Here is a 12,401-nt window from a genome sequence, read left to right as displayed (position 1 = left end):
AATATTATTTTATAACTTCATTGTTTTGCAGTTGTAGAGGAGCCCTCTCAATGGGTAAATTATAATTTATTTAACCAAGTCTATTCTTGCACAGTAATATATATTTGAATTTTTATCCATTTAAAATAATACTGTGGTGCCTATTCTTGCATGAATATATATGTATATGTGTATGTACATATATATGCATATGTATCCTTGCATGCATATGTGTGTATATATACACACATATTTAGGTGCATATATAGTTTATTGTGAAGATTTATTGATTTTTTAAAAAAATTATAACTTAAACACAGGAAAGTTTACATTATTTTATATGTACAGAGCAAGGCATTTCTGCCAAGTAAACCTAGCTATGTAACTAGTGCCCAGCAAGAAAAAAAAAATCAGCTGATTTCAGAAATGGTCATGCACCCTTATCCAATGATACTCATTCTTCAAGGGCAATACAAGTCTAACTTCTGGCATTCAGATGAATTGAACCTGCTTTGGAGAAGTAAGTGCTTGCAATTTTATATTGTTCATCTTTAAGATGGATGGTTAATAGAATTTCTTGCTTTCTAGCCTGGCATCATGGAAGTGCCCAAATACAGGAGAAGGACATTTGTGGGGTGTGACAAAATTCAAAGAATGTAAAAGTTTGTTCGCTTTCTTAGTCACCAGGTAGAAAACGAGATGCTCTGGAGGTATTAACAATGACAGGAGAGACAACAATAAATATAAGAACAAGGGATACTTACTTGGGAACAGCGCCGGGTTGGTTTTTCTTGCCAGGTTGAGCTTTCCTTCTTAAGTTGCGACATCTCTCTAGCAAGAACTTTGCTGATTCAGTAACTTGCTGTTGCATTACCGTAATTATCTGGTTACAGTTTGTCACTACTGGTCTTTTCCTTGTTGATGTGTTAATGTCTTGAATATCTCCATTGTAGACCAGGAACTTCCTGACAGCAGAAAGCCTTTATAACTCACTCAACACTATTTCCCACAGCGCTTAAAACCTAACCTTTCCTACTGTAAGTGTTCAATACATATTTATTGAATGAGTGGAGCTGAGACCATCAAAGAGCATTTTTGTAACAACTAGCAACACTAAATAACTGAAGTCAACCATTCTTGGGTTATATTTTGTTGGCAAATATCAAAACAGAGCAGCTTTAGAAGATAATAAAACATTTTAAAAATGAGTAAGTTGAGATTCTGCCTTTGACATAAGTGAGACTTTATTATATGACTGAATTATTTATGTCATATGTATTTATAAAATGTAAGAATGTTTAACGTTTTCATTTGCTGAAAAGAAAACACTTTTTTGATCACATGGCCATCACCAATGTTTAATGAATAGTTCAACTCTGTTTCTCTGGATGCATTTGGGTGAATTTGCCTCTTAGTTATGACATGACCCTGTGATTCTCAAAAAGCACAGGAAATGTGGTCTAGTAGAGATTGCATGTTCATAAAAATGGACTTAGAGGTAGGAAAGAAGAATCAGGTTGAAGAGACAGCACAGATATAGTTCAAATTGTAGAGCAAGGCCATTACTAATCAGTTAAAGGACATTGTTGAAATTTTATTCTAAATTAAGGAATTTACTATATAGTACTAACAGAAACCAGATGATCCTAGCATTAACAGTTTGTCTAAATTTCAGTAGCTCAGAGTCTACATCTGCTTATAAAGAAAGAAGTGGCATGACTGGATTTTTTTTTTAAATTTTATTTTATTTATTAATTTTTAGAGAGGAGAGAGAGACAGAGAGGGAGAGAGAGAGGAGAGAGACAGAGAGAGAGGGAAGGGGGGAGGAGCTGGAAGCATCAACTCCCATATATACCTTGACCAGGCAAGCCCAGGGCTTCGAACCGGCGACCCCAGCATTTCCAGGTCGACGTTTTATCCACTGCGCCACCACAGGTCGGGCATGACTGGATTTTTTTTTAATTGAGGAAATGTTCTGCTAATAAGTTGAAGAGCTGCTGGGATGGTATGTATGTGTCGTAGTTAGGTATTTATGGAATAGTCCTAACTCACAGGCATTTTCCTCATAGAATTGTTAATCAGACCCTCTGTCATTCTCAAAACCACTCCAATTTGATAAATTACATCTTATCTGAGCTGTAGACAGTGTGAACAGCTCTTCTAGTTATGGCGAACACGTTTCTGGAGGAAGTCACAATGATAGCAAACCAACCTCAGGAAGAGTTTCAACCACAAAGAACATCTATCTGCTCGGTGCTGGTTGCTGTCGGTCTTTTCCCCTTTGGCATCCAGTGAAGTCTGCAGGATTTTCACACACTATAGGCAAAGGCTCGTAACAAAGGTCAATATTCAAGTTCACCAAGCCACACACGATAGTTGGCACTTGGGGAAATTATTTCTGGGTTGCTTTCTCAGCTCCGGTAGGAGCTGCACTCTTGCCAGAACAGTTTTGGCAGCCAACTCCACAGAGCTGCTGACAGGCCAACATATTTAAAAGCTCCAGGAAAAAAAAAAAGGCTATTTTTCTCTCTCAACCATATACCACACTTCTGGGAGTCTGAAATATCTTACCAAGCACTTTATCCAATCTCATTTTAAATAGAACTTTCCACCACTTCCCAAGAGAGAAACAACAGTGAACTAGATGAGAATGAGAGGAACCGGGAGAGTAAATGCTCCATATCATTTGGTTAATCTATTCTTGTTTATTAATTTATTACATGGAACAGTAAATTTAATGGCTTTAACTTTGAAGTAGAAAAGAAGCCCCAAACGTGTACTTTCAAAAAAAAAAAAAAAAGAATGCAATAATTACTTGGGGAAGATCTTCTAGTGCAAAGAATGCATTTAATATTTTAAGTTACTTTTTCAAGGCTTGCTTTAACCTCAGCCTTCAGATTTATCATGTTGCATTCGCCAAAATAAACTACCGCCATCAGAAACCTTGTGTTATTAAAAAATCAGACGTTTCCTGTATTTATTAGTGTGCATCATAAAATCGCTATTAGAGATAGCATGCAGATGAGTCTGATACCCATAAAGTCACTGGAACAGAACCTGACATTTACTACCTGTGGTACGTAATTGCACTCGCGTGCTCTCCGGTACGTTTATTTCTGTCACTGAAGGATTATTTTTTTGTGAGCCATACTGCATTTGCAGAAGCAGATTTTTAATTTCCTCACTCCTTTTGTACTTCCAATTTTGAAAAGAAATGATCACAAGAAAAGGCCTTTTTGTAGAAGTGTCTTCTTAGCATACACATTGCTTTGTGTTGCTTTGCTTTTTCTGTAATTTTGAGCCTCCCTTTTTTTTTTCTGTATTTTTCTGAAGCCGGAAACGGGGAGAGACAGTCAGACAGACTCCCGCATGCCCCCGACCGGGATCCACGCCGCATGCCCACCAGGGGGCTACGCTCTGCCCCTCCGGGGAGTTGCTCTGTTGCGACCAGAGCCACTCTAGCGCCTGGGGCAGAGGCCGAGGAGCCATCCCCAGCGCCTGGGCCATATTTGCTCCAGTGGAGCCTCGGCTGCGGGAGGGGAAGAGAGAGACAGAGAGGAAGGAGAGGGGGAGGGGTGGAGAAGTAGATGGGCGCTTCTCCTGTGTGCCCTGGCGGGGAGTCGAACTGGGACTTCTGCATGCCAGGCCGACGCTCCACCACTGAGCCAACGGGCCAGGGCCGCCTCCTTTTTTTTGTTTGTTTGTTAAATCTACCCAACTGTGTAACAGTGGTTAATTACAGATGCATTGACCAATTAATACATCTGCTACTGCATCCTAATTTGAAAATAAATGCTATAAACCTCAAATTCACACATATTAAAAACAAATGTTTACCACTTCTATGATTTTTGTCAAATTTCCTGAATTTTTTAGTGTCTCCTCATTCATCTTGTAGACACACAATATATTCTTAACATTAACAGTTTTAAGTCTTTTAAATGTACAGGATGTATATTTTGATGGAAGTACTGTATTCGCTGAGCTGTATATTTTAATAACACTTTATAGTATAAATGAGTGTCAATGTAATAAAAATATAATTGTTACATATTATAAATTAATAACATGTTTTAAACTATAAACTATATAAAACTATGTATATTGTTTTAAGCTATGAACTATATGTAGTTTAAAAACAATGTATTTTAAAACTATTATTTTACCTAGCAAAAGTATAAAAATAAAATACAGCCTGTACTATATAGCACAGACTGTTATATTAAATAGATAATGCAAAAGAATGTTAATGTGGCATTGCATTAAGTAAATGATAATTTTTTTCTGTTATTTTAAATTTTTTTGGTCAATTTTATTTTTATCATAAAGCTACAATTTTATTACCTAGTATAAAACCTACTTCATTCCAAAATAAGATTATGTGGATTTAAATAAATATTAAAAGTCACTTTGCTGCACTAAAAGAGAAAAATTGGTAAGTATAAAAGAATAAAATTTATTAATAAAATAGTATATCACACATCCACTGTTTTGAATAAAAAGAGATTGATTAGGCTTATTTGTAGAAAGTAAAAAAATTCTCTCTAGCTTCTCACTTTTGTTTCTTAAACTTAGCCCATATGAAAGAGAACATTTTGTATTTTGTAAAATGCAAGGAGGAGTATGAAAAGTTGGAGTTTAGCAATGCAGATACAAATTGTGCCATCATCAAACACTTTGAAACCAATGTCTGGGAACTCAGTAAAAGAACGATGTCAATAATAGCAGTAAATGAAAAGCAAAAGCCTATTTGAACTGTCCCATTTTGTTCATTTTGTGTGTTCCCGAATTCACGAAAGAGGGGGTGTGGTAGTTACTGTTCTTAAACTGATGGAATACAGATTGTAGTAGGTGTTCTGAAGATTTTTTCAGCGTAATTTGTGTGTACATGTGTATGTGTTTCATTGATATTTGATTGTGTATTAAATGCATTATTTTCACTTAAGATAACACCTTTTTGTAAAGCTCCAATTAAAACAGTTAGACTAATGACTTAAAATATGGAAACCTAAAAGACGTTCTTGTGCACTACCCAAGTAAAAACTCAAAATGTTCCTATTGAGCTTAAGAGCATCGGGATATATACAGTAACCAAATGGATAAGACTTCTAAATGATTCTGGTCTCATTGAAAGCACTCTCCTCCAGGGCAAATGTCTGGGCTCTAACCTAGAAATATAGGCAGAGGTGTTAAAGCTCTTTCAGTTGTCTTTGGAAGCACTGGGACCCTTAGCTCCTCATGTATAATCCTTGATTAGAAGGGGAGTCAAACTCTGGCGTAGACTTTCCCTGAGAGAGACTTGAAACAGTTGACTGATGAAGTAATAGATAGACAAGTGGATAAAAAAGTAATGGTACATTCATACAATAAAATGCTACTCAGATACAATCAAGAACAAAACCTTACTATTTGCAACAACATGAAAGAACTGTACTGTCCCAGAGTTCAACAGGGGCTTATTGAATGTCTACTGTGTGATAGACACTGGAGTTCGATCATGAACAAAACCTGGTTTCCATTTAGAGAAGCTTAGGGCAGGTAATTTCAGCAGAGAGCCACTTAGACCAACCAGACTCTTCTAGAAAATGTCAGTGGGGGTGTGGGGGGTTCCTTCACCTATAAATTGAGCAGGACAGATATTCTCTCTGCCTACTTTGTATAGACCTAATTTCAAAAGTGATTGAGAAGCCCGTCCTTTGTTCCACCTTCCTGATTAAAGGCTTTATTCTGGGTTGATGTGATATGGAAAACCTGGGTTTCTTATCTTCCTTAGTGACTCTTATCTGTTTCTGGAATTAAGGGAGAATTGTCATGTAGCTGTCACTTTGTGTCTGAAGGGATTTCAACATCCTTGTAATCTGTGAAAGTGTAACTGGTGAAAGTGTAACTGGTAGGTAGTCTGGGGTATATGAGGCCAAGGAAGAGATCTTTCTGTCTCTCTCCTCTTTTGCAGAATTGACCTTGAGGTCTCTAATTTTTGGTGACGCAACTTGAATATTGTTATTATTTCAGATTATATAATTTTCTAATCTTTCAAATGGTGACACCACTTTATAGTTTCACATAGATCTGGAAATTTCTAGTGCTTGTTACAACTGTTACAAGTTAAAGTCAATGCCGAAAATGATATTTACCACAGTGTTGTTCCATGCCACTTAGAAGTATGGACCAGTTAAATCGTTTTATTTTTAATCAATAGAAATTTTACTTTGAGGAAGGGGAAACATTTTTCAATGCACACAAAGCATGGGTGGCAAAACAAAAATGATTTTAGGCAAGGCTCAGAGGGTGATTTCTCATTATTTTTGATATCCCTGTTCCACCGACACACATCACCAGCATATCTACAGTTGATCAGTTGACAGATCAGCAGTTCTATTAAAATGAAAACTAACCTTGGAAATGTTTAGAAGGAAAAGGGTGTCCTGTGATTTATTATGCCATTTTATGCTGGGCCATTATTTTCCCTTTCAGCTATTCACTCTATGGTAAGTGGAAACAGCCAGCATTTTTAATAAAGTGCTTCATTCAAACCAAATACAAACCAGACACATTTTAGAAGAGCCTTCTGATTAAAGTAAATGAAATAAAGTTCATCAAGTTCTACTCAATAATAGATAGCAAGGCACAATGATCAGAACACAGCAATATTCTTGTAATGACAAACGATGTCATTTCTTTTTAGTGTAAGCTGAGGTCTGGGTGTTTTTCTCAGGGAGTATAGGGACATTTGCCTTTTAGTAGGCAGTGATGTGTTCTAGTCATCTTGCGTCTTGATAAATGTTAGCATGAATGGTATGTGGTTCTTTTGTATATTTAGATAAAGCTATTTTGGAAATACACTTTTAGAGGTAAAGATGTTGGTATCAGTAAGCTTGGTGTGAAGGCAGCTGGAGAAAGCCCATTCTGAAGAAGGGTAAGGAGATGCTACCTGCTCAAATACTATCAGTTGTAGTCTTATTGGAACATAATATGAATTATTTAAACATTTTCCACCCCTCCACACATCCCCATTGTTTCCCACTAATTAAACTACTATATTTAATAAAATGCCTATTCTTGGATTTTTTCCCCTCATTTGGGCAAGGATGCACAAAGACTTAAAATTTTTTACAGTGTATGCTCCAGTGAATGAAAAAAGAACCTCTGTCTCCTTGGAGAATTGAGGTCATCTTGCAGCACTATCTCCAAATTTCTCATTTACCCAACTCTCATATGTGGATATATTCCCTGGTCTTTGGGGGAAATTTATGTTATTCTAGGAATAAATATTTTACTCCCATAGTGATCTGCTCGAGCTAGGTTTAACTTTCCAAACTGTGCTTCAGATAACGGCGCTATAAGGACAGGGCACCTCTCCTTCCAATTTTAAACCACGTGGAGAGACTCTCTTGATCCTTCCTGCTTGTGTGTGGTCAAAACTTTGACGCTTGCTTCCTGATTACTTATCCAGTTGGCAAAATTCCCACTCAAATACTGTTAAACATTTTGTCACAGACTTCAAGAAACTTGTGGATTTTCTCTTGTCCTCACTTCTCCTCCAAGCCCTCCATGTTGGAAGGATTCTAGTAGTACGTTAAAATCATACAATCAGCTCTCTACCCTCCATACCCGGCCTTGTCATTTCTACACATAGCATCAGCTAATGCTTCCTGTATTTAGTTGCTGTTAGCCACCTTGACTCCCCAGTATTAGTTTCAGTTTCAGAAAATCCTCCTTTCCACAAGTGAAGTAAACTGAGGACCCTAAATAAACTCAGGTATGTCTGTAGTTGAATTTTTTCTACCCAAGGAGGGGCTGTACTTTCTCAAAATATTAAGCATCTATGAAGGTTGCTGAAAATCAAGTCTCCAGACTGCTTCTCAGGTCTAGCCATGCCCAGTAAATTTATCTGATGTTCCAGAACTCTGTACACCCATTCTCTAAGTATTCAAGTTTCCGCAATTGATCTCTTCTAAGGCTACATCTCAGATATCAGGGAAGCTTCTGTAACATCTAACTCAAAGAGAGAAGATTCCGATAACTCTCAAAGCTTAGTCTAGGACTGCTTTTACTGTAAGACAACCTGAGTTTGGAGTTTTCTTGGTTGGAAGGTATTTCACTCTGAATTCAGTTTCTTTTAAAGATGTTGGTTTAGCCTGACCTGTGGTGGTGCAATGGATAAAGTGTGGACCTGGAATGCTGAGGTCGCTGGTTCAAAAACCTGGGCTTGCCTGGTCAAGGCACATATGGGACTAAATGCTTCCTGCTCCTCCCTTCTCTCTCTCTCTCTCCTTCTCTCCCGCTCTCCCTCCCTTCCCAAAATAAATAAAACAATTAAAGATGTTGGTCTATTCAGGTTATCTCTCGGTTCTTGAGTGTGATTCAGTAGTTTGTATTTTCGAGGAATTTGTCTCTGTATGTGTGCTTGTTTTCCTTAGGTTCAGATTAGTTTGTTGACCTCTCAGGCACACACAAAATAGCTGTGAATTTGCAGATTGTCTGGCATTCTTCCTGTAAGTCTAAGATCCATACTCTTTCCAATGTTCTGCATCCTGTGTTGAAATCCAAAGTACATCGGTTTCCTTCTGAATGTTCCCTCACAAAAAGGTTTAAAATCCTTCCTTAAGGATAAGATTAAATAAGCATTCATTCAGTTGACAAATGTTTGCTGAGCACCTGTCTATGGGAGGTACTATTCAGGAGGTGTAAGCAACTAACAGTGTTATTAGGATCTCGGAGCTCATATTCTCAATGGAATGGGAAGAGGTCATGTACGTTGTGGTAGACTAGTGTAATGACTTGCCTTATATTCATAGGGCTATGGAGAGGAATAGTATGGTGTTGAGTATAGGAGTAATACGATACGATTTTCATTTGATAAAAGAATCATTTTCACCCCTCTGCTGGAAATAGACAGGGGTGTTAACTATGAATGGTGTAATCTAATTGTCATGCCATTTAGTAAGGGTGACCTTTAAAGATTTCTGCTTTGAGTCCAATTTGGAATTCTTGCTTTCTTCAAGGGAAATTGTATTTAATTGTCAAAAATGAAGCATGACTTGATTCTGCAATTAATGGGACTTAAAATGCTAAACTGCAAATCATAATGGCTTAAACTATCCACCGGTAAATTCTGAAAAATATTCTCCTATAATTCACATAATCAACTTCTTGGGTATGTCCCTGCTTTTCCATTAACCACACACATTTTGAGTGTCCTGAAAACAATACTTTTCCATTCTTTATAGTTTCTTCAACTTATATTTCCTATGTGCCTCAACTCAACCAGACCATAACATGCTTGAGATTAATATTCTGTAGTTTGAGGAAAAGGGAGTAGCAGACTTGACTTTTAAAAATAAACATTCTGCTCTACCTGTTTCCTCACCGTATCCCTCAAAGTAGACTCAAAGGATATGAAATTTACCATAACTCAAATTTTCTGTTACATCTGGCTATATAGTTTGCACTAATACACTGAGGAGGGAGCTGTTTTAATTGTGCTCGTGGCAAGAACTGATCACAAGTTATAGCTACTAATATTTTGAAAATAATATTGGTAGACAGGATGTACATGTTCCTGTCAATATATACTTTAATGTATTCAATGATACTATTTTAAAGAAAATTCCACCTTAACAATTAATCACAGTTTTAAAATAATCAAAACATCAATTAATAAATTCTTTTTAAAATGTTTTTATTTTTTAAGTCTTTATTTTTTCCGGACTGACTACGACTCCTATTCCCAAATATGTAAAACCCCAGGATGCAGGCATGTCAACTACCTCACTCACTTCTAAATTGTCAATGCCAAAGCAGTGCCTAGAATACCTGTACCAGGCTTCGATTAAGTTATTGTTGCTGATTGACTGACTGAACTGTGCTAACAGACTGTTTGGAACATCCTCTTTTTATCTCCTGTATATACAATGAATATGTTTCCTTGAACTCTGTACCTAGATAACTTATAAATACCTCCTAACCAACATGTCTATAACCAAACACGTTTCGTCCAGTTTCGAATTTGGTCTCTCTGCTGCGTTTTACTGTAGCCTTCATTCATAGAGGTTTCTGAGCCATTACTCTGGGTATTACCTTTGCCTCATGTCTCTTCTTTACTCCCTACCTGCAGCTGGTTACCAAATGGCAAAGCTTCTACTATGCCTTGATTACATTTCAAACCCTTTAAATTATTTGTGTCTCCACCAACGCCACCACCGTTAAGACCACCGTCTCCTCAGGTGAGTGCAGTCGTCCCCTGAAACACCTACCCTGCCTGCTCTGTAGTTCAAACTCGTTCTTCACAGTCTGAGGGATCACTCGGCAATTCACACCTACCCTCTCACCTCTTTGTTTCTAGCATTTTGGTCTTTGCCTATTGCTTTTAAGACAAAGGGCAGCATTTTGTATGGTGGTCTGTGAGGTTCCTGCCTGATCTAGCCTCACACCTATTTACCTCGAACCATGTTCTGCTTTAAGTTTTCTCTTCCAGCCAGGTTACTGTCTCTACTCCTGGGAGTGGACCGTGAGTTTCCCCCGTTTGATGCCTTTTTAGTTATGATCCCATACTTTCCTTACTCGACTCTCTATTCCACATTACTTTCATCTTTCTCACAACCTTTCTTTTTGAGTTGAGGTGTATTCACTTTTTAGATCTTAGTTTCAACTTCTTGTTTTGGCTTGTATTTGTATGTGTGGAACTTTTTTGTTTGTCTTATTTTACTAAATAAACCAGGATTGTTTTTCCTATCCTCACTTTCAGAGTGCTATGCCCTTTCCTTTGTCACATGCTTTACTACTAATTATTTTATTTTTAATATATAACTCCCCCCTATTATATTCTAAGTACCAAGAGGTTCCAGGCAGTGTCTGTTCTGTTCAGTAATTTATCCCAGCTCACAGCACTGTTTTTGGAACACAGTGCACAATCAATAAATACTTGTTGAATAAGTGAAATGATAAATTGCAAATTAACTTTTTGAATGTAATTAAATTTATATCAAGTAAGATGGGAGTAATGTAAACCCTACTTACTCTATAAAGATGAGATTCAAATTCCAAATGTCATACACTTCAGATCAGATACTTTATAAAAAGTTTGACTACACTTTTTAAATAATTGGTTTTAATATTCTATAGAAGATATCTAATCTGAATTCATATTAAAATAACATAGTTAACATTTTATTTAAAGAAGATTTGAACTAAAATCTAACTAGATCCCATTTTTGGGGGAGATGTGTTATTTTTATGAAGAATTCAATTTGTCATTAGACTATATGACTCTAATATATAATACTGTCTCTAAGGCTCTTTTCTTGGTTCTTGTACCAGTTTTGGTGTTTTTAAAAATTGTTTAAAAGTGTTATTTTTTCAATTTTTAATAATCAAGTCTTATTTCAGTTTCAATATTAAAAATTACTGTGCATGTATTTGGATTCCTAATTACAACTTAAGGCACAAAAGCAGAAAGGGACATGAGTTGTGACAGGAAAAAAAAAACAAGTAAAAAATTACAGAAAATAATTACAAATAAGCATAGTTCAGTAGTTAAAAATATTTTAATACCTATCCTAAGGCAAAATTTAAATGTTTGCTTCATAAATAGGACCTATAGTGTGCATTTATATTCTGCCCTTTTTATTAAGATGCCACTGGTGATGGCCCTGGCTGGTGGCATAGTGGATAGAGCATTGGCCCAATGTATAGACATCTGGGTTCAATTCCTTGTCAGGGCACACAGGAAAAGCGACCATCTGCTTTATCCCCCCTTCCCCTTCTCTATCCATCTTCCCTTCCTGCAGCCAGTGGCTCGATTGTGAGCATGGCCCCAGGCACTGAGGATAACTCGGTGGGTCCCAGTACATCAACTTCAGTTGCTAAAAGTAGCTTGCTACTTGAGCATCAGCCCAAGACGGGTTACCGGGTGGGTCCTGGCTTGGGGAATATGCAAAGTCTGCCTCACTATCTCCCTTCCTCTCACCTAAAAAGATGCTACTGGTGAGTGTTCTGAGGGACACACACCTAAATTCCAATATCATTAATATGTACCAAGTGCTACTCCTTTATGTGACACTACACATCACATTCTAATTAATCACTGTGGAAGAAACTGACTCTTCTTTTTCAGATACAGACCAATAACTCTTGGGAAAATTAAATTATCTCTCAGAAATATTTCATTCCTCGGTGCTAATAATTCAGTGCAAATGAATTTTCAGAACAACAGTCAGATCCTATTTTATAATTTTCTTTGAGATTCTTCATCTTATGTCTGACAATTTCATTCTGCATTTGAAATCTGCTTTTCTTGCAATGTCATTTGCAGCCTCATGATAAGTAGCAAAAGACCATTCACACAGTATAGCATGAGCGTCAGCTGGAACTAGAAAATGTTAAAGAACGTGTTTTGTTTGCAGAGGCAAGAAGAACAAATG

The sequence above is a fragment of the Saccopteryx leptura genome, chromosome 1 (genome assembly GCF_036850995.1).
Source record: "Saccopteryx leptura isolate mSacLep1 chromosome 1, mSacLep1_pri_phased_curated, whole genome shotgun sequence".
In the NCBI taxonomy this organism is placed as follows: domain Eukaryota; kingdom Metazoa; phylum Chordata; class Mammalia; order Chiroptera; family Emballonuridae; genus Saccopteryx; species Saccopteryx leptura.
The sequence above is the reverse complement of the archived record's forward strand: the minus strand, read 5'-3'. Positions refer to the sequence as shown.